The 24,379-nt window shown below is 41.1% G+C and overlaps 1 pseudogene; it reads left to right on the forward strand.

Annotated features, from left to right (window-relative positions):
• LOC115290722 lies at positions 1-24,379 on the forward strand (annotated as a pseudogene).

A 24,379-nucleotide genomic window follows, 5' to 3' on the forward strand; every position in this document is an offset into this window, starting at 1 on the left:
ATGTCAGTGAACAGCTGGGCGGATGCGCCAACAGGACCAGCAGTAATTGGTATTCATCCCCTGGGTAATTTGGCCCCTAATCTCACCAAACTATTGAGAAATCTGTTTTATTGGCAAGGTACTTCAGAACTCGTGAATCTTGGCAAAAATGTGGCCTTCATTGAGGTTAATAATTTTTTCTGTGTGATCGTTACCTATATGAGTTATAAATTTAGTTATATAATTTGAAAGGAAATCCTTTTATGTTAATGGTGTGTGGGAGGAGAAAGGGAATGAGGACACAAGTAAAGTTAGTGGGGTAGTTAACAGGGTAATTGTGCAGGGGCGCTGGGGGGCTCAGCCAGTTAAGCCTCCCACTTCAGCTCAGGTCATGGTCTCACGGTCCATGAGTGCCAGCCCCACGTTGCACTCTGTGCTGACAGCTTGGTGCCTGGAGCCTGCTTTGGATTCTGTGCTTTCCTCTCTCTGTGCCCCTCCCCTGCCCCCCGTCTCTCTCTCAAAAATAAACATTAAAAACATTTTTTAATTAAAAAAAAAACAGTATAATTCTGCAAATATCTCAAGTAGGGAAAGAGAAAAGCAGTCAACAAATAAAGGAACTATTTAAGGGAAACGCAGTTGCATTCTTACTGGACCCATATTATCGCCATCAAATCCATGTCTTACAGCTTTTCTGAAAAATAAACTATCAAAGTGACCATAAAGTAATTCTACGTTGCATCAACTGTTTTGTAGAGGAACAAACAAATGTTCTTGGGCACTGCCACCAGATGAGCCGGGATTTTAATATCAGCCTTCATACTTACCAACTGTGCAAACTTGCGCAAGTGACTTAGCCAATCTGAGCAGAAATTTCTTATCTAAAATCCATCCAGCAGATGTGCTGTAAGATTGAAAGTATGTAAAATTTTTGTCACATAGAAGGGCAGAGAGAGAGAGGGACTGAGGATCCAGAGCAGGCTCTGCGCTGACAACAGAGACCCGGGTGCGAGGATCAAACTCACAACTCACAAACCAGGTCATGACCTGAGCTGAAGTCACTTGCTCACGTCGGCCACTCAACCATCTAAACCACCCAGGATCCCCTGTTTGGTTTTTTTCTTTAAATAAATTTCTATGACCTAAATGAGGGAGTTTATTCAAGGCATCTATCTAGATATTTGTTAGAGGGATTTTTAATCTAAATTATATGCATCAAATTGTTTAGTTGAGTGGAAAAATCTAGAATGAAGAATTGACTTTCTTATGATGAGAAAGAGCTGAGTAAATTATCTAATGAGTTCAGGAATGAAAACAGGGCCGGGGTGGGGTCTCAGATGGTGTCCTGCCCTTCTGCCCATTGGTTCAGTTTATTGCTGCAGGCTTCTAATTTGTTTCAGCGATGGAGACATGTCCGTTCCACCTTTCATTTTGCCCTGAAACTAGAAACATCTATATTTTTAATACATTATTTTTACTTTTAAAAAAAAATGTTTTTTAATGTTTTATTTTTTTTGAGAGAGAGAGAGAGAGAGAGAGAAAGAGAGACAGCACGAGCAGGGGAGCGTCAAAGAAAGAGGGAGACACAGAATCTGAAACAGGCTCCAGGCTCTGAGCTAGCTGTCAGCACAGAGCCTGAGTAGGGCTCAAACCCACGAACAGCGAGATCATGACCTGAGCCGAAGCCAGACACTCAACCGACTGAGCCACCCAGGCGCCCCTATTTTTACTTTTTAAAAAATTCTGTAAAGTAAAGTGTACCTCCAACACGGGGCTCAAACTCATGACCCCAAGATTGAGAGTCACACCCTCCACCAACTGTGGCAGCCAGGCACCCCAGAACTATATTCTAAAATAGGGACAACTGATTTTAGAAAAGTCTTTTTGCACAAATATAATTCATTTACACTTAGTTATTCAAATATCCAGTGACAGCATAATAAAAATATGAGCCCTTCTTAAGGGAATGCTCTGGGTTACTATTCCCTGTGAATATGGTGGCACACGTTTGGAAACTATTCTCTTACATGTATTTAAAATAACATCCAATAGTAAGACAGTAATTTATTAAGAAGTAACTTGCTGATCCGAAAGTGCTGATGTGATTTCAAAATGTTTTTAAGATGAATCCAGCTCAATGAGGCTTATATATATATAGTTTGGAGAAATAAGGAGCTTATTATGGGATTGTCAGAGCCACCTCAAAATGGCAAATGAAGATAAATTGCAGAAATCAGAACTACATGTCGTAATCAAAGAGGAACCTTCCCACGGACTGAAGCAGACTTGGAAAGCAAGGGAATGGAAGATTAAACAATGAAGTCTGAGCAAGATTACTTGTGCCCCTAGGATTCAAGCCTGACAGTCCCCATGAGTCAAAATGTAAACCCATACTAGTTCTGGGGGGCCTCGCTGGTTCAGCATTGGGTAAACAACAGCTGCCTCAAATTTACCATTGAAAAGGTGTTTTTGGGGAGACGAAAATGGCTACCATCCTCTTTCATGCATGTGATTTATTATTTATAATAAGCGTTTTCTATGATAGGAGTAAGCATTTTTATAATATTCTAATCACTTCTCTATAATTTGAAAGATATACTTATAATATGTAATCCCCTTATGTTTTTCATACCTAATTCACAAAATATTCAAGAATGTCCCATTATGTGCTTAATTTTAAGATCTGAATTTTTTTTAATGTTTGTTATTTATTTTTGAGACAGAGAGAGACAGAACACAAGCAGGGGAAGGTTAAAGAGAAAGAGGGAAACACAGAATCGGAAGCAGGCTCCAGGTTCTGAGCTGTCAGCACAGAGCCCAACACGGGGCTTGACCCATAAACCGTGAGATCGTTACTTGAGCTGATGTTGGACAATCAACTGAGCCACCCAGGCGCCCCTAAGGTCTGAATTTTTAGATGCCTTCCGTTTTCTGAGCTGGCAGCTTTACTAATGCACTACTCCAAACATATAGATGGACAAGCAAATATATACCAAGAAGCACACAGTGTAAATGAGAGGAATCTAAGTATGAAATCAGCTAATGGTAAAGCTAACGTTTACTCAGTTGCCTACTGTTTGACAAACACTGTGCTAAGCATTGTAGAAGAACTATTGCTGGGTTTTTTTTTAAGTTTATCTATTTTGAGAGAGAAAGAGAGAGTACAAGTGGGGGAAGACCTGAGAGAGAGGGAGAGAGAGGATCCCAAGCAGACCCCACACTGACAGAATGAAGCCTGATGCGGGCTTGAACTCATGAACCGTGAGATCACGACCTGAGTCAAAACCCAAAGGCAGACGCTTAACCAACTGAGCCACCCAGGTGCCCCAGAAAAACTATTTCTTTTCATCAGCAATCCTTACAAGACAAAATCCCAGTATCCCAGATTATAAGAATAAAGAGTTTTGAGCACCTTAATTGTTGATAAAGAATTAAATCCCTAAATGAGACTAGAAAGTATTTTTCAGGCAATTTCTTGGCAATTTGTAAAAGTAAAATTTTCCTGAAATTAACAGTATACTAAAAACCTACTAATTACACAAAGCAAATATCTACAGTCAAATTTTAAGTGTTTTCTCTGCTTTCTTAGTCATTTTTATCAGATTTTACATTAAACTTCCAATTGAATCTCCAATTGAAGCCAAAAAGATAAAGCGTTCTCCAAATTGTAAGTCAAAAAGATCCACCATGATTGGCACTTCCTGTGACTGCGTTAACTATCTGCTGTGCACAAGACCTTGAGGACACAAATAAGTCATGAAGTCCACCTTCAAACAACACCCAGCCTAGTAAGACAGACATATAAACAAACCACCGTAAAGATAACGTGCAGTACCTCATACAACAGAGGTAGATAGAATGGAGGCCCAAAGGAAGAAGCAGTCCGTTTTCACAGAAAAGAAAGGAAGAAAAAAAAAAGGAAAATCCTAAGAAAGTTTGTGAAAGCAGTGACAGAAAAGGAAGTGTCTTAGGGATGCCTGGCAGGCTCAATCGGTGGAACACGCAACTCTTAATCCCCAGGATGTGAGTTTGAGACCCACACTGGGTGTAGAGATTACTTAAAAAAAGAAAAAAGGCAACATTGTAAATGGAGATGAAATCTGGGGCTTTTGATGGTTGTTCCATTTACTTATATATTCAATCTACCTTTTTGTCAAAAGATGAATTACTTAAAAAAAAAAAAACATAGGATTCTATACCTCAGTTACCTACCCCATTCCGTACTATTTTACTTCCCGTTTCTGACATTCTGTTTCTCCCAGCACTTATTGTAACTTCATGTTTTTCTTTTAAGTAACTAATCAGATTGTTTTCATATCAAATGAAAATTTATCTCAATACACACAATCTAGTGATGCTACATTAAACTCTCACAAGGAGACAGGTACAAGCATGTTTATTCCTGCATTGTTCATAAGAGAAAAATAATAGAAACAATTTAAAGATGCATCAGTAACAGAATGGGTAAAATACGTCCCTTTTATACGATGGAAAACCATATACTAGTGAACTACAAGATGTGTGTTAATATGTATTGACTGGAAGCTTGAGAAGTGTAGAATATGTCATTTAATAAACCTGGAAAAGAAGCAAAAAACATGGCCGTTTATGAATACATATACAGTGTTAGTATAAAAAATAAAGCACGCAAAAATTAAAACTCAAAAGTAAGAGATGTCTGGCTGACTCAGGCGGTAGAGCATGAGACTCATGATTTCAGGGTCATGAGTTCAGGCCCCATGTTGGACATGGAATTTACTTAAAAAAAAAAAAAAAACACCTCAGATTCAGGATAGGTGTTAACTCTGGATAGCAGGAGAAGAACGGCACAAGTTGGTTACAGGGACTTTAACTAAGTGTGTAAGATTTTAATTTGGAGGGGAGAAAGAGAAGAAGAGAAGAATAAAGGAGAGAGGGAGAGAACAAGGAAGAGAGAAAGATCCAGAGTAAATATGGCAAATTTTGTTATATGACTGAGCTGGGTGGTAGATACATGATTTGTTTATATTATTCTCTATCATTTTTTTTTGCGTGTTTAAAATATTCTATAATAAAATGAAAGGTTGCTAAGGTGCCTGGGTGGCTCAGTTGGTTGAGCATCCAACTCTTGGATTTCTCCTCAGTTCATGATCCCAGGATCGTGGGATCGAGCCGTGCATCAGGCTCCACGCTGAACGTGCAGGCTGCTTAGGAGTCTCTCTTTCTCTCTTCCTCTGTCCCTCTCCCCACCATACACACATACACAAAGGTTGCTAATCCTTATAATATTAGTCTACAATGTTACTAACCAAATCTAATAAATAGTCAAATAAAAATTTTAAAGTAAAAAACTAGCAAACTGCACGCATAATTTTCTAGTTCTAATAAAGAAACTTATTTGCTTCTATGGGAGATAATATTTACATGTAACTTTCCACATCCCTTCCAGAGCATTTCTCTTTTGAGAAAGAGAGACAGAGCGCAAGCAGGGGAGAGGCAAAGAAAGAGGGAGACACAGAATCCTAAGCAGGCGTCAAGCTCTGAGCTGCCAGCACAGAGCCTGATGTGGGGCTTGATCCCACAAACTGTGAGATCATGACCTAAGCCAAAATCAAGAGTCAGATGCTTAACCAACTGAGTGCCCAGGTGTCCCTCTTCTTTTCTTTCTTAAATCCCCTCAAGAATTTGAAGGAAGAGGTTCAGAGTTTAGCAGGCCTCCAAATGAAAAAGCATAATATTAATTTACTTGTCAATCACCCAATTATTAGTTCTAGAGGCAAACTAAAACCTCAGTTTGGTGAATAAGCCAAATTTGTATCTGGGTCTTTGCCATCAAAATAGGATAAAGATTTGGGGCTCCTGGGTGTCTAAGTGAGTTAAGTGACCGACTTTGGCTCAGGTCATGATCTCACAGTCCATGAGTTCAAGCCCCACATTGGGCTCTGTGCTGACAGCTCAGAGCCTAGAACCTGCTTCAGATTCTGTGTCTCCCTCTCTCTTTGCTCCCCACTCATTCATTCTCACTCATGCCCTCTCGCTCTCTTTCTTCTCTCTCAAAAATAAATAAACATTTTTTAAAAAGATAAAGATTTGAACATATTTAGGGAAAAGAACTCAGAGCTTGGAGGAGGGAGACTGAGCTCCTAGGGCTAATTCTGCCACCAACTACATACAACTAGGGTGTGTGTAGTAGGGTGATTTTAGAGTGTTCACTTAACCTCTCCCTGAACCTTCATGTCATTGTTTGTAAAGTGAAATGTTCAATCTGATCAATCAGTATTCAATCTAAGTCCTTTCTAGATCTCAAAGTCTATAATTTGGCATCCTAAATCAGAGCAAGACGTGAGCCCTTAGATTTAAGCATAGGTTTTTAAAAAAATTCTCATTAGAGATTTTCGCAGGACTGATAAGTGGGATAGAAATTGTCTCCAGACCTAAGCTTAAGCAAATCATTTCCCCCTGCTCCCCAAAAGAGGAGATACAGAATATATATGCTGCAGAAATTAACATGGGTTCTTTGTAATCTGCAGGAAATTACGGAAAACTACCATAAAGCCAGGAAGTGGAAAATGCAAAGGCAGCCACTCCATAAATCTTTCTGAAATCCTTCTAAACATAAATCTTTATGTTTAGGGCATGGTTAAGCACTAAAGGATGCAGTTCCAGCCCTCAAGAAGCTCAAAGCTTTTGTAGGGAAGACAGAAAAAGAATTAGACACTAAATATGGTAACGCAGGCATGTATAATGTGTTACAAGCTCAGAAAAAGCACTTAATCGTGACTAGGGAAATCAAGGAAGACTTCCTAAAGGAGATGAGCTTTAAACTCAGTTCTAAAGGATGAATAGGAATTCATTGAGGGACGAAGCAAGTAGGAACCCCATATGAAAAGACAGAGCAGTGATTTGGAGAAAATGGTTATTTCATAAAGAGCAGGTAGCATGGTATGGCCATAACTTAGAGAGATATGGCAGGAGATGACAGCGGCCATTTAGGCAAAGGTCAGATCATGAGAGGCATTGAATGCCAACCAGAGGAGTTTAGGTTGTTATTAACAGTGACGAGGAACCACGTTAAGCCAAGGATAGAAATAAGATACAATTTGAATTTCAGCTAAATCTACCAGAAAGCTCTGTGGGTGATAGACGGGGGGTGTGAGAGGCATGTCAGGGGGCCAGTTGTAGGACACCAATATAGTAGTCCAGGTGACAACTGAGGAGAGCCTGGGGGGTGACAAATGTTCTGGTTCTCAGAAGGATAGAAAAGGAGAGATTCTGGACACTATAGATTGGTGAACTGTATTTTCAGCTATAGAAAACTCCAAAAATCACCTACAAGGTCGCTGGGGAGCCTTAGAAAATATGCTGAAAACTAGGAACCACACCAGTTTACCCAACCCTCTCCTTTGTGCTGGGCCTGCCAGATTCAGAGATGAGAGAACGGTTTGAGGGTCAGTGTGCCTTGCCTTCCCCACACGGACACCACCCTATGTTTGTTCTCGGCCTTGCCCCTTATCACAATAACCGAGATAAAGGTTTCCCTGGGAGACTTGAGACCTCAGTGAGACTTCTGCAACTCAGAGATGGGTCTTTAAATCCAAAAAAGGCCAAACTGAAATCACTGGGCCTTGCCTAAAAATGTTTCCCAATTTCAGAGGCTGTGGCAGCCAATCCCCTGTGAACCTTGAGATGTCAAGAATTCAACACGAGACTCCAGATGAGACCTGACCAGGCTGTCAAAGCCAATTAATTTTGTTTCATATCAGCTAGTCTCAGCGTTAATCCTTATGTCAATTTGCACTCGTTCCCAACGGATGATTTTGGGTCTCCAAGGCCCTGCCCGTTTGTCTTCCATCCCCCACCCTTGGGCTCTTGGCACAGCTGGTTCTTGCCTAGAATGCCCTCTCCCCATGCCTCCCTTCTCTGATTTTAGGCCTCAGCTGGAAAACTTTCTCTGGCTTCTCTACCTAAAGGGAGGTATTCCTAGGTTTCACCATCTCTGACCCTTGTTTTCCTTCAGGACATTCATTCAGCCTGCGCTGATTTGTTTGTCTGCTTTCTTGTCTGGTTTGGTTTGGTTTGGTCTGGTCTTGTCAGTCTCCCCACTAGAATTAGAATTCCCCGAGGGCAGGGAGAGGTCTGTCTTATTCATCACTGTATCACCAGCTTGTAACATGGTGTCTGGAACATAGTAGGTTGTCCATCAATAATGATTGAATGAATGAATGAATGCGCCTCCACTTTGCTTTCTGCCCTGACCAGTCCCCAACCTTCTCATCCACACAGTGTCCTATCTCACCCTTCACCACCCCCCCCCCACCCCCAGCTCAGCCCTTCCGCCTGATCCCTCCCCTCAGGCTACACAGTGAACAATGTTTGTCTTGGGGCTGTTTCTCTAGCTCCCTCGGTGATCAGCTGGAGCTGTTAACCTCAGCTGATCCTTGTTGCCTCTACTTGACAAAAAACAAAAACAAAAAAACAAAACAAAACAAAAAACAGCCAAAACCACAGCTGCCTTGGGATCCTGCAGCCAATCCTCGAATACTGACTTTAATTATCAAATTTACATCATGCACAAAATTGGCAGCGTGGCTAATATAATGGTGAATCAGTATCATGATGATCTGGAACAACCCCATCTTTGGTCAATCACATCATTGGAACAGTTTTCAAGCTGGGCTCCCCACTTTAAGGGGAGAAATACTGAAAAAACTTAAAGCATGTCCAGAAGAAGGCAATGAGTTTGTAAATTGTTCGAATAGGAATGGGGCTTAACACACAGACTCTGTAGCCAGGGTTTGAATCCAGGGTCTACGACTTACTATGTGATTTTTTTTAACTTTTTAATGTTTTATTTATTTTTGAGAGAGAGAGACAGCGTGAGCAGGGGAGTGTCATAGAGAGAGGGAGACACAGAATCTGAAGACAGGCCCAGGCTCTGGGCTAGCTGTCGGCACAGAGCCAGATGCAGACCTCGAACTCACAAAAGATAAAACCATGACCTGAGCCAAAGTCGGATGCTCAACCGACTGAGCCACCCAGGTGCCTCTAATGTGATATTTATAAAATAATTAACTTTGTGCCTTGGTTTTCCCAACTGTGAAGTGGCGCTAACAATAGTGCCCATCTCAGAGGGCTTGGTGATTCATGGTGATTCAATGAGTGGACACACGCAAAGCACTTAAAATACTGTCAGGCACATATTAGCTACTCTATTAGTGTCCGCGGTTATACAAAGAAGGGTTAAGGAGTTGGTACATTGATTAAGGTTGAGGAGTTGGAGTATTTGATTCCTTTTTCCTCAAGACCTTTGCCACTTAGAGTATGATCTGAAGATCTAAAGCAGTGACTTCTAGGAGCTTGTTGGAAATGCAGAATCTCAGGCCTCCGCCTTGACCTACTGAATCAGCGAGCATACAAGAGGAACCAAGTTGGGTGGGGCGAGAGATACAACCAGTAAGATGCCAATCCTGTATAAAAACAAAAATTTATTATTTTCATTCTTTTCTCCTCCTCTCCTATTACTCCATCTCTATCTCTCTTTTTTTAATCTCTCCATCTCTCATTCTCTCTTTTTTAAACCTTTCCTTTAATAGTATACATAAGGGACACCTGGGTGGCTCAGTTGTTAAGCATCCAACTTCTGTTCAGGTCGTGATCTCGCAGTTTGTGGGTTCGAGCCCCACATCAAGCTCTGCGCAGAGACGCTTCAGATCCTCTGTCTCCCTCTTTCCACCTCTCCCTTGCTCATGTACTCTCTCTCTCTCAAAAATAAATAGTAAAAAATAATAATGATAATATACACAAAAAGAAAAAGACACACCAGCCGGAGAGAAGCAGCAACGACGTGGAGTGTGTGTCCCTGACCTTGTACAGCACCGGCTGGGCTGCTGTCCCAGATCATCCCGTGTTAAGGGAGCCCCAGACTGAAACAGCCAGTGGGGCCATCTTCCTTCGCCCACCGGAGAGCAAAGGCCAAGAGTCAAAAGTAGGCCAAGAAAGGGCTGAGGTTGGGGTATAGGGTGGGGGGTAGTCAGAGAAAGAGTATGCTTGAGCCGCCACCATGAGATACCCCATGGGAATCCAGCCAACCAGAAATGGCCCCTAATATCTACCAATAAAAACCTAGTTTCTGCCTCATGAAGAATTGTGACATAAAAGAGAAACATAAAGGAGTTGCTAAGTGGACTATATAGACATGCCAAGGAAATGTGGGAGAATTGGACTTAAGTTTGACTCCACTCTGAGGTCTAATGATAGCTTATTTTGAGGGGCCATAATAAGAGAATCTTTGGCTGTAATGGAAATGTGGTGGAAAAGGCAAGACCATTAGAAAAGACTTTTGATTTCAGCTCAGGTCATGATCTCATGGTTTGTGAGTTTGAGCCCCATGTGAGGCTCTGCACTGACAGCATAGAGCCTGCTCAGGATTCTCTTTGTCTCCCTCTCTCTCTCTGCCCCTTCCCCATTTGTGCTCTTGCTCTCTCTCAACATAAATAAATAAACATTAAAAAAAAAAACAGGAAAACAGTTTCATCTTACTGATGAGATGAAAGAAATGTTGTCATATACATTTTTTTAATATCATTTACTGTGCATTTGGCTTCCATTATACCTTAGAGTAGAAGATACTATATGTCAGGTGCCCTATCGTTTTCTTTTAGATTCCCAAACAGACCCTAATATATCGCATTGCATGCAGTAGGTGCTTGATAAATGCACTGAATTTCAGGAGATGCTGATCTCACCAGACTTAAATCAATTTGAAAATAACCAGATGATTAATACCATTAATATGAAGTAAACCTATGGCATTAAAAGACCAGAATCTGCCACAATCCTCTGCTTCCTGTGTTAACTAGGCATTTACTCCGAAGGCAGCAATGGGAATTGGTAGGAAAACATATACACAGATAAGGATTAAAACCCTGGTTGTGCCTTTAATTTGCTCTGTGAGTCCTGCTCTTAAGTTGCTTAACATTTATTAGGGTTTCAATTCCCTCATCTGAAATGAAAGTGGAACACAGTAGTTATGAAAGCAAATAAGAATTACGAGGAAGAGCATCTAATACATGACTGAACAGAGATTCATTTCTGTCGGATTTCCTGGCAGAGACATCCCTGGTCTCACCTTGGCAGTGTCACAGACCTCGCATGCTGTCCCTCGTACCCGCTTCAGTGAGGCGGCCAGTGAGGCCTGACTGAATACCAGGAAAGGATTCTAAATCCATCAAGGTTCACAGTCAAATTACCCTCCATTAGGACTCCTAACCAGCACTGTAATTTAGATGGAATTACACAGAACTTTGGGGAAGTGGGCAAATGCCAGCTTTCGGTTATAAAGAGATTGGGGTGAGGGAGCAGGATTTAGAATCAGCTGGTGTAGGTACCCGTTTGTGTAGGGTATCCAAGCTGCAAACGTCCCTCTTTACCAGGTGAGGAAATGGGGATGGGTAGTGGGGGAAAAAAGGGAATCAATATTGCCCTGATTCACTTCACCCTACACATACCCAGACAAGCTGCCATAACAGAATACCATAGACCGGGCGATTATAAACAATAGAATTTCTTCCTCACAGATCTGGAGGTCAGGACGTCCAAGATCAAGGCACTAGTAGATTTGGCGTCTGGTGAGAGACCACTTCTGGTTCACAGATGGCAGTTTTCTGGCTGTGTCCTCACACGGGGGAAGGGACAAGAGAGCTCTCTGGGGTCCCTTTTACAAGAGCACCAATTCCAGTCAGGATGGCCCCACCTTTGTGACCTAATCAGCTCCCAAAGGCCCTACTTCCAAATACTATCGAGTCAGGAATTGAGTTTCAACAGATGAATTTGGGAGACACAAACATTCAGTGTATTGTACCATTCTTAAAAGAGTGAAAGAGGCTCATTTTCTTTGAAGACTCCCCATTACCAAGCCAAGGGTCAAGAACAATAAGCAAATACACTACTTACTGTTCTGAGACTTCATTGTGAGTTAATCTTGGTTCAAAGAAAATGAGACAGGCTGATGTTTCAGTGCCAGAATGGTAGCCAAAAAAAATCTGGGGCCAAATATGGAAGTTTATTATATCCACAGTGGGGTGGAAAGCAAAGAATTAACAGGAGCAAAAGTAACACATATGCCCCCAAATCTTCAGTTATCTCATGATGAGTCATTTGCTGAGAACAGTGGCTCTGGAGGGCTACACCATATTTTGAAACTATGCTAAGTAACAGAGTGAAGAGGAAGAGAAAGGAAATAGAATCTTATCAGGAAGGAAATGAGCCAAGCAAAAGCAAAAGAATCTCTAGAATACCTGTGAACTAAATCTGTTTAGAAGCCTCAGAGCCCCTTAACCCTTTGTGGTTTGTCTTGCATAGTTCTGAAAACTAGCCAAGTTCCATCAGAACTACAAGACTGTGTTGTTGTTTCTTAAATCGTATTATTGGAACATCGGCTTGTTGTTGAAAAAATGACACATTTCAATAGAACAAGACAAAGATCACATGAAATCAAATACAAAATTTAGAAGTGGATTGATTTCTTTTTTTTTTTTAATGTTTTTTATTTATTTTTGAGAGACAGCATGAGCAGGGGAGGGTCAGAGAGAGAGGGAGATACAGAATCCAAAGCAGGCTCCAGGTTCTGAGCTAGCTCTCAGCACAGAGCCCGATGTGGGGCTCGAACCCACGAACCGTGAGATCATGACCTGAGCTGAAGCTGGACGCTTAACCGATTGAGCCACCCAGGTGCCCCAGAAGTGGGTTGATTTCTGATGCAAGCATTGCCTGCCGCAAATGGAGATGATTGCCTGCGTCAGGAACAGTATTCAGATAATGAAAGTTGAGTCCAAAGATGTAACTTACTTTATTGGTAAGTGGTTCTTGTGGTGGCTTAGAGAAGTAAAACCAAACAAATTTTTTACCTGTAGCGTATTGGATTCTCTTTACCATGTAGTTCTTAGTTGACTCATTCACTGCTTGATTGTTAACTTAATTTCAAAATCAATAGCAGCATCTGTAACAAAATTCTATTCATTCTCTCACACTATAATTGTAGACACTTCTTCACTCTTGAATTCCACTAATTGTCATTAGATCAGTAGATTAAACTTTGATAAGACCTTCTTTCATTGAAATGTTTATTAATCTAATTCTGCCATTCTCACTAGGGAGCTGTTAACTCAAAAATATTTGTTCTTTTGTGTTTGTATTTCTGTTTATTCTTTTTCCCCTTTAAAGTTAATCTTCGGGGACTTTGTTTTTCCTGCTTTAAAATGAGTACCTGTATCACATAAACCTAATAATAAGAAAATATATCTCAGCACCTATAATGAAAGTGACTTAATTGCAGGAAGAGACAATGAACTGGTTTTTTAAAAAAAAAAGTTTCTTTCTTTGTTTTTACACATAAGCTTTAAAATAATTACTAGAAAGTAAAATTCAGTCACATTTCTTCACTGAAGATCAATTTTATTGGAGTGTTAGTGTTACTGAAATCAAAGCACTTACTATTTAGTGACATCAAATTCTCCGATGAATAAGGTTCTGTTGAATGTTTACATTTTTAAAACAAGAACAGTGGGTCAGATTTCTTATGTACCTATTTATATTCATCCTGTGAAACTGGAAACCATATGTATTACATTACATTATAATGAATCATTGCCATCAGGCCAACAGGAAGGAACAAAAAAGCCAAGAAACAATGCCATTTTTTCAGAGTTAACTGAATGCTAGACATTTTTTAATATAGCAGCATTTTCTTTCTACAGAATAAATGAGAATGCCAACACCGTGTATGTATACAGTGTATGTATAATATATAGCATACAATTATATAACACAGGCACTCATGTGTAGATGTACACATAGGAATGAACACATATGATTAAATCCCAAAGCAAATACATTGCTCTCATTTCTCTCAGTGAAAAAAAAAATCAGAATCTTAAAGTTGAATTTAAAAAACCATTATACAAAATCATCTTTACACACTATATCTAATCTACATCTAGTATGTGGTTCTTTGAATGTCTATTTCTGCATCTAGTATCATTTTTCTTACAAGAGTTAAATTCTCTTCCAAGTTTAACACATCGCTAAGGTGATCACATGTATTTCCTACCTAAAATTTCTTTTCCTGAGAGAAACCTTCTCGGAATGAAAGACAAACTAAGAAACAATAAACCAATTGATTTAAAAATCAACAACCCTTCAAATGAGCTCTTAAAAATGAGACTTTTTTTAATCTTGGTAAATTACTGCGTTGTAACTGATCCTTTTGCATAGTGCTTATTAATGTAGAAGTATGCGACAGTGTAATCACTTTCAGGCCTGCAAGTTATTTGCAATAAAATTAGATTCTGTTTTCATTTCCGTTTTGCTTTTTTTTTTTTCAAATTAAAAAAATGTCCTTATCCTAGCGCCACCTCTCCTCTCATTCTGGCGGCATCGGTAAGCCCCTAAGACTTGGCATGTGCTTCCTCAGGAAAACGTATCCCATATAAAATCTACATAAAGGAAGGGACCTCTTGAACCTCCCTCCCTGTCTTATGTGATTTCAAAAATAAACTCGGCGCTCAGTGGTATATGCATTTATGGCCATGAACTTTTTTTTTTAATTTTCAGAGAAATCAAATTTTTGAGTTGATTCTACTTAAGCTACAGAATCATGGAGTTTTAGGCAAGGGCCCCACGTTGTACCTCAGAGATGAAGTGATTTACTCAACATCACATAGCTCAGCAAACAGAAGGCTTGCACCAGATTTCGAGTCCCTTTCCCAGGTGGGTAATCCCCAGTGTGTGTGGATCTTTATTGAAGAGAAAATGAGAATTAGCACTTTAAAATACCATTCTGCTCCATAGGATCCCAAGCTATTCTAGCCCTGTTCTCAACAAATAGAAATTTGTAGCTTTGATAAGCAAAGCCAGATTTTCAGATAAGGGGATAAGGCAAATGCAGCAGCATAGGAAGTATGTGTGCTAAAAAAAAAAAAAAAAAAAGAATGTGCCTCTTCTTATCTCAGAAATACTTCATATACATTTTCCTAACTTGAGAAGTCAAGCTAAATTTGATTAAGCACAATTTTACATATCACATGAGCCCACCACTAGTACAGAAGAGAGTAGAAACCAAAAGAAATGCCACAGATTTCATGGTGTGATTCAGATTCTTTCCAAATGACACTTCCTTTGAAAAGGCATATATTTGGAATTTGCCTTTTGGAAAAGGCTTCTTTTCAATTTTCAAATATAATTCTGGTGTAATTAATCTAATCTGCATTTCAAAGCTTCTTGGGCTGAGCTTTCCACCAAGCACAAGATCTCTGTTTATGGACCAGAATGAAGAACAGTGTATCAAACACAGTCCAGAACGGTCAACATGGTGGTAGCCATGACAAAGCCTCTGAACGTCATCAAAGGCATAGGCTTTCCAAGATGCCTTATCAGACACCTGTTTATCCTTGTTCTGTCCACGTTCAAGCGCCCAACAGACATTTTGCTGCTGCTACAAATCCTGCAAAGCAAACAGAAAAAAGAATAGGCATCAGATGAAAAAACCAGATGAGATAGGAAATAAAGTCATACCCCTTTATGGAAGGTGAACCTGGGGATGAGGTCTACTTAAAGCACTTATATCCAAGACAGCTGCACAAGATAGAAACAGTTACTGGCTTCCTTAAGAAATTTTAAATTCCGGACTTTCCGAATCAAAAGCAAAGTGTTTATCTTGACTTGACACTGGACAAGGCACTGGGGAAGAAGAAAAATGTGGAGCCACTGGCCAGTGGTCTTAGTTCTTCATATACTCGTTTCAGAAATCAATAAAGTTGCCATATTTACAGGAAATGCATCAGAGATTAAAATAGCAGAAGAAAATGGAGCTGCTGTTTGAGGAGGAACTAATCTGATGCAAAAGATTTTGCATGATGAAATTCAATCAGACTTTTATGTAGCCGTTCCAGAAATAAAGAAGAAACTGGGGGAGGGGGGAACAGACTTCTAAAGCTTATTTGGAATTCCATTGCCTGTGACATCCCAAAAGTTCTTGAATTATTTAAAACTGGACATGAAATTAAGGTAGATGAAGAAAGGGAGAACTTTTTCAAGACCAAAATAGCTACCCTCGATATGTCAAGTGACCAGACAACTGCTGATCTGCAAGGAGTTGTTCTGTTACGGATTCAGTGCAGACTGCAGAGTCTGGGACCTTTGTGGCATGCACTTTTCCCTGGAATTCTGTTACTAAACATTGAGCCATTGTTGCCTAAAGTAGTAGACACCAAAAATAGTAACAACAAGGGCAGGTGGGTGGCTCAGTCAGCTCAGGTCATGATCTCACAATTTGTGAGTTCGAGTCCCTCACGGGGCACTGTGCTGACTGACAGCTGAGAGCCTGCAACCTGCTTCAGATTCTGTCTCCCTCTCTCTCTGCCCCTCCCCCACTCACACTCCGTCTGTCTGTCTGTCTCTCTCTCAAAAATAAACACTTAAACACAAAAACAAACAAAAAAAGTAACAATGAAATTGCCTGGAAGTTTTGCACTGTGACGTTTTCAGTCAGTGGATTAGGAAGCAACAGAGAAACTTATAAAATGGTATAATTTAGTGTCTTGGTTTTTTTTTTGTTTGTTTGTTTTTTGAGAGACAGAGCACACATCCAAGCAGGGGAGGAGCAGAGGCAGAGGAAGAAGGAGAATCTTAAGCAGGCTCCACGCCCAGCCCAGAGTCCAATGGGGGCTCCATCTCACCTCACAGTGAGGTCATGACCTGAGCCAAAATCAGGAGTCGGGCACTTAACTGACGGAGCCACCCAGGCACCCCAGTGTCTTGTCATTTCTTGATCAGCATACTTAAAAATGAACTTTAAGGCTGGAAAATCTCATAACACTTGCAAAAGTAAGACAATAAGATGTTCTCTGTGTCCAGAAAAAAAAAAAACAGTGTCTTAAATTATTAGGTAAGTCTTTGTTCTTTTCTTCAAATATTTACCTGAATTATTTGAGCTTTGTATGGATGGAACTTTGAAATATTCAAATTCCTTGCAATATTTTATTATTTAAGTTTCGTATTTATTAAATCCTACAGGATGTGCTTTTCCGTGGAAGTGAGGGTTCCGTTTAATTATATTTCTTCAGTACCGACAGGATACAGGGCAGAGTCTGGGTGATGGAGGATGTGCAAAGACATGTGAGCTAGTCTGCAGAGATGCTACCCATTAAGGCAGAATACAAAGCAATGAAATCCTTGTCAACCACAAGTTATAGAGGTCCTAAAAAGAGATACCAAGCAGTAGTGGCTAGAGGAAAAACTTCAGAGAGAATCGGGCATTCCAATTGGGCCCTGAGGGGCCAACAGGGGTATCACAAGTGAGGGAAGGTGAGCAGTGACGTGAGGGGCTGAGGTGTCAACTTGACTCTTGCTCTCTTGTTCATTTATGAAACCCCTTTCAGATATGATAACCCGTGCATTCATCTTGCCAGCACAGGGCCAGCGCCTTTGGTCCCAACCTTGATCCACTCCCCCCGCCCCCCAGGAAAACACATTCTGACTATCCCAGGCACCTGTTTCTGAGGGCTTACCTGCACTCCCTCGCCCACAGCGACTCCCCTGTTCAGCAATCCTGCAGGTCCCAGGCAGCCCTACAAAAGCAGAGCAGAGCAGGGGGCCCCTGTGTGCTCAGTCAGTTAAGCATCCAACTTTGCTCAGGCTCCAGTCATGATCTCACATTTGTGGGTTTGAGCCCCGTGTCGGGCTCTGTGCTGACAGCTCAGAGCCTGGAGCCTGCTTCAGATTCTGTGTCTCCCTCTCTCTCTGTCCCTCCCCAACTCACCTCGTCTGTGTGTGTGTGTCTCTCTCAATAAATAAATAAATATTTTAAAAATTAAAACAAAGCAGAGCAGAGCAGTCATCCCAATTGCATCAGACCCCCAACAGACACCCATTCCCCCATCCCTTACGTCCTGCTTGACAAAAGACACCATCCAAACTAGAAACTGGCCTCAAACGTGGCCATGTGGTCCCATCCCCCCTTCCAATGCTTCCTTGACACCCCAAATGATAGTCCTTAATTTGGGGTAAAAAGAGGGTGTCTGGGTGGCTCAGTTGGTCAAGTGGGGTAAAAAGCATTTCTGTCCAGCTTCAGATCTCTCCTGTCCCTGGCTCACAGTGATAGACCCTGCCACACACACACACACACACACACACACACACACACGCACACACACACACACACACACACACACACAGAGGCACCATGTTGCTTCACTTTTCTGTTTTGCTTGTGTTTCCCCCTTTATGTGAAATACAAGCCTCTCTTCCCTGGGTTGCCAAAATAATTCCTATTCATACTTAAGTCTCAGCTTGGATGAATTCTTTTCTTTTGATAGCCCCTTGCTCTCTCTAATATAACATTTTTGCTTCTCTAGACTGAAGCCATTACTCAGATCAGCACAACACATTAATCTTGAATTTTTGTCCATTCACTGGAGGGTTGTTCCTCCTCTGGGGTGGGAGAGGGAATAAAGCTACGATATTTACGTTAAGCCTTTTTTTGGTGGAAGGGGATCTAAAATAATAAATTTTGACACAAACTCATCAAAATATTGCCAATTTAACTCTCCTACTTCGTTGGGGAAACACTGCAAATACCTAAAAGAGGAATGATGAGGGGTCACAGCGGGTGAGTGAACAGGGAGTGGCAAAAAAGAGGAAATTCAATGAAAGCAGATCAATAGGATGTGTAATTAACTGGATCTGGAGAAAATAGGAGGAATCAAGGTTATGAACTTGAGCCTTAGAAACTAAGAGAAAGATTGTATCAATGATGGAATTTGGAAGGTTCAAAAGGGGAAGAAATTTGTTGATAATTTTATAATTTTTTTACTGAAGTGTAATTAACATACGATGTTATATTACTTTCAGGTATACAACATACTGATTCAATAATTATATACATCACTCAGTGCTCACCATGTAGCACAATGTTATTATACTGTTGATTATATTCCCTATGCTACACCTTTCATTTCCATGACTTATTTATTCTATAACTGGAAGCTTGTACCTCTTAATCCAAAAAAGGGAAGGAAATTTGATTGATGGGACAGCAGGACATTAAGTGGACGTACAACCTGCAAGTTTATAGCTATAGATCCTAGAGGGAAAGGTTGAGCCATCTGGGTGGCTCAATCAGTGAGGCATCTGACTCTTGACTTCCACTCAGGTCATGATCTCCCAGTTCATGAGTTCAAGCCCCACATCGGGCTCTGTGCTGACGAGGAGCCTGCTTGGGATCCTGTCTCCTCTCCCTCTGCCCCTCCCCAACTTGTGGTTCCTCTCTCTCAAAAATAAATAAACTTAAAAAAAAAAAAAAGGACCTAGGGGGAAAAGCGTCCTAGTGTGAAGATAGAGAATCATTTTAGAGATTACTGAAGACACGAGAATGTATAAAAAAGAGAGGATAAAACCAGTGCAAAGCCTATGGCCTTGTGGGACACCTAGTCACAAAATGAGAGGAGGAGGCAAAAGTAGTTTTAAAAATTTTTTTAAAAAGAAGGGTCAAGGGGTGCCTGGGTGGCTCAGTCAGTCAAGCATCAGACTTCAGCTCAAGTCATGATCTCGGGGTTCATGGGTTGGAGCCCGGTTTCGGGCTCTGTGTTGACAGCTCAGAGCCTGGAGCCTGCCTCAGATTCTGTGTCTCCCTCTCTCTCTGCCCCTCCCCCATTCATGCTCTGTTTCTGTCTCAATAATAAATAAACATAAAAAAATTTTTTAAATCCTTAAAAAAAAAGGAAGAGTCAGAAGAGGCAGTGAACCAGGACAGTGGAGTATCAAATTAGCCAAATGGAGAAAGGGTTAAAGGATGAACAGTCAACATTGTCGGATGCTGCTGAGGAGTGAAGGAAAATGAGGACTGAAGGAAAAAAAGCTGTTCAATTTGGTGATTGGGAAATGACAATGGTAACTTCAGAGAGCAGTTTCCAAAAGAAAGGCAGGAGAGGAAGCTAGATCAGAGATAGTTGAGAACAAAATGGGAGTGGGCTTACAGCCATGATGGTGCTTGGAGGGACCCCTCCAGTCCAGAACGACCCTGATAACAGAAGGAATATAAAATGGGAGAGATGTTGGGCATGTTCACACTTCAAAACACCTTTGCAGCCCAGGAACGGAACAGAAACAATACGTGAGTGGTCTATAGATCTGCTGGATTCTGCAAAAAACAAACAGAGGCATTCAGGAGCTGGCCTCATACGGGGCATTAGGGGCTAAACATCTCCATATGAGGCAGAAGACTCACCTGAAATCAAGGGCTGGGATCAAGACTCAGGAGCTGCCTAGGGCTCCAGACTTGTACAAACCTACATACCTAGGGAGGGTGGAAAAATCAGACACCGTCTCATAGCCAGAATCTGATTCCAGGGAAGAGAGTGGATATACAATGCTTTACAATAATAAAACCAAGGTCTTGCCTGGGAGTCCCAGAAACCACAAAACTACCAAGTAGGGAAGGTTGAGTTCAGAGGGACAGAGAGAGGAAGGAAAGGAAGCCAGGGAGCGAAGGAAGATGGAAGAAATTAGTGCTAAGAAAGAGAGCCCAAAATAGAAGCAACAACACTGAGAAGAGTTCACTCCAAACAAAAAATGGACGGGAAGGTTATGTGACAAAGAAAAAAATTGGAAGTTTATATTCAAATACTGAAAATATTGAAAGAGGTTTAAACATGCTCATGTGTTTTGTCTACCCAGCATCTTTTTCCTTTTTTCCTAATTCCAATTTTCCTTGGAGAACCAGACTCACTCCTGTCTACATTCATATTTTCACCCCCTAACTAAACCGATTGGTTCAGAGACAAACATGTGAGCAAGCCAATGAAGTAGAATAAATCCAAAAATTTCTGTGGGTAGCAACCCTAAAGTAGAAGTCCACTTCCTCTGAGTATTGCCAAGAGAATAGGAGGTAAGCCTGGTGCTTCTGGAAGACTTCTTGTTACCACACAGGGAGATTTTGCCTAGAAATGGAGCCAAGACAGAGAGAAACACGTTAGAGAAAGGGAGAAGGCAAGACCAAGATCTACTGACTGCGTTTGATATCCTGGGTCCTGGGATTCTTATCAGTTAAGTGAGCTCACAAGTTTCCTTTTTTGATTAAGTTGGTTCAAATTATGTTTCTGTTATTCTTACCTAAAAGATAGCTGAAAAAATGAAGAGGCATAGGTGTTTCTCTTTGAAGATAACATGAGCAGCTACCTAGAAAAGCTAAGAAAATCAACCAAAAAGCTAGTGATGCAAGGTCAAGTGCAAAACAAAGTCAACAAACTGACCATTTTAAAAATAGAAAGTGTGATAAGAAAAAAAACAGGCTCCATTTACAATAACAGCAAAATTAGGAAATAGTCACCAATAGCACCATAACCTGCAGATATGTTCCAGAATTACAAGAAAAAGATAAAATCCTAGACAAAGACCTGAATAGGCGGATTTAATGTTGTCGGGATAACAATTGTCTCCAAATTACTCATAAATTCCATGCATTTCCAGAACAAGAATTGATCAATAGCTCAATGGAAAAGAATAGAAAGCCCGGAGACAAGCTCAGGTACGTGAGAATTTAGTATGTGATAAGCGTGGGATTTCAAAACAATGAGGAGAAGAATGGACTCCTCAATAAAAGATATTGAAACCATTGCCTATTAGAAAAAGCTGAAGCTACTTTTTTTGTTTGTTTGAGAGAGAGAGGGCACACACATCCCCACATGAAAGAAGGGGAGGGGCAGAGGGAAAGAGAGAGAGAGAATCTCAGCTTCATGGCCAGTGCAGAGCCCCATGGGAAGCTCGATCTCACAACTATGAGATCCTGACATGCGCTGAAATCAAGAATCAGAAGCTTAACCAACTGAGCCACTCAGCAGCCCCTTAAGTTACTTTTTCACCTCATGTGGTTTTTTAAAAGTAATTTCTAGATGGATTTAGGTAGGAAAACAAAAACATTATCAAACTGTTAAAGGAAAATATATAGAAGACCATGTTTAGGACTTTTGGGAGTAGGAAAGATTTCCTGAAACAATAGGCGAAATGCCAAACTCATAAAAAGAAAAGGATTGAAAAGATAAATAAAATTTACTTTATTAACACTTCAAATTTGTTTAACATAAGAAACTGTAGATGATATTAAAATTCTAGTGGTAGACCGGGCGAGCACATTGTAACATATACAGCAAAGGACTTAGAGGTTCTTTGCTATATGTCCTCAAGAAAAAGATAAACAAGATAGAAAAATGGACAAAATATATGCCAGGCAATTCACAAAAGAGGAAACATAAATGGCCAACAGTTGAAAAGATGCTTAGTCTCGGCAGTTTGTGGGGAATACAAATAAAAACAAGAGGATATCATTTTTCACACATCTGACTGGCAGTAAATAAGAAAGATTCACACCTGTTGGCAAGCATTCTGAAAAAGAGGCGCTCTCTTCTACCGTTGCTGGGAATGTAAACTGGTCAAGCCTTTTTGGAGAAGATTGGGCAGTGGTCCTTGCCACTTGAGATGCATCTATCTTTTGACTCAGCAATCTCACACTATGGTGTCCACCCTATAGAAATACTTGCGGGTGTGCAAAAGGAAAGTAGGTTGTTCACTGAAGTATTAAACATTTAGAGCAAGGGCACCTGGGTGGCTCAGTTGGTTAAGCATCTGACTTTGGTTTAGGCCATGATCTCTGAGGTTCAAGCCCTGAATCAGGCTCCAAGAGCCTGCTTGGGATTCTTTCTCTCCCCTTCTCGCTAGCCCTCCCCCACTCGAACTCGCTCTCTCTCAAAATAAATAAATAAATAAATAAACTAAAAAAAAAAAAAAAAACCAACCAACTTAAAACAACCTAAAAGATCATCAAGAGAGAGACAGTTAAATAGTGAAGCATCTGAGTTATGTAAGAGCATACGGTGGTTAAAAAGAATTGGAACACATAGACACAGAAACAGCTCCAAGAGACAGCCTAAATTAAAAAAAAGGTGAATTGAGGAACAATCCATACTATATCCACACTACAGGATATGCAAAATTCCCTCTCCCTCTCTCTCTCAATCTAAATACACATCTATGTGTCTAAATAAATAACATAGAGGTAAATCATGCAGTTACATAAATCTCTGGAAAGATACATTCCAAATGGAGATCAGTGTTTGCCCCATGCAGGAACCTGAAATGCAGGTGGGGAGGAAGGGTAGAAACAAAAATGTCTTATTCACCTGCAGTGTGATTTTTTTTTAATTTCTTATAGCTTTATGAATGCAGTCTTCACTCTGTTTAGGAAAAGACCTTCCTCCTTCTCCAAGTCCTGCTCTGTGTCAGCATCTGGGCCCCTGCGGCATTCCAGACTAGCTGCATTCCTGGTGAAGGAGTGAGTCAGCTCTGGGCCAGGCCGGGGCACACCAGTTCTGTGCTTCAGTCCTGGGGCCACACTCACAAGGACGAACCATGGGTAAAATCAGTTTCAGTTCCTTTCTCGTATCCAGCTCATTTTTGGATCAGGTATCACAGAATGGAGCAAGAATGAGGGTCAAACGAATTGCCACTCCATAGGCTGCCCCCCCCTCCCCCCATGCCCTCAGTGCCTCTGGTAACCAGCCAAACCCGTCTGGCAGCAGGGAGCTGGAGATTTCTGGGGAATTGCCTGTGGAATTTGGGCACCGCTCACAGCAAAAGGGCAGGCAGGGGATGCCATTGCTGGAAATTTTTTAGTGCAGTCAAGTGTTCCTTGCCCATCTGGCAGACTCTATGGCTTTTCCCGTACTCTTTCTGGATAATTGTCGGGTAGACAAAATGGCCCTTCACCCATGGATGAAGCTCTGGGAGAAGATCCACAGACCACAGAGACACACTGAAGTGGGCGGGGCAACAGCCGCCTAAAGAGAATGCCATGGATAAAATCCTGACTTACCAGTCAGTGGCGTCCTACAAGGAGAGGAAGTCGGCACGTATAAAACAGCTGCGTAAATTATGAAGCTTCTAGGGTACAACTAACCTCATCATGTTACTTCCTAAACACTGGATTCCCTCCTCCTTCCTCCTCTTATACCCCAAAATAATCTAAAACCATCATCAAACTGGGGGAAAGGCAAACCATTCTGGGAAGGAAAAAATAGCAGCTGCTCTAGATATCTTTTTCAGAGTCTGGCTAAGATGGTTTAAGTTATTCCTCATTCTCTTTCCTTCTTGGCTCCCTTGACGGCCCTTCAGGATTTCAGCTGGCAACACGCACAGCTCAATAAAGACCATTCCGGAGAAGTCTCATATTCCTAAGATTCCTTACATTTCTTTCTTAGATTTAGGAAATGAGGTTGAAAAGGCTGAAAAACAGCCCAGATTGCCCCATTTCCTCTGTGAGTTTCTTGCAAGGCAAGATGTGCCTCCGTTACCAAGAACAGAAAGGCAGCTCTGA

The sequence above is a fragment of the Suricata suricatta genome, chromosome 4, assembly GCF_006229205.1.
Source record: "Suricata suricatta isolate VVHF042 chromosome 4, meerkat_22Aug2017_6uvM2_HiC, whole genome shotgun sequence".
Classification (NCBI taxonomy): Eukaryota; Metazoa; Chordata; class Mammalia; order Carnivora; family Herpestidae; genus Suricata; species Suricata suricatta.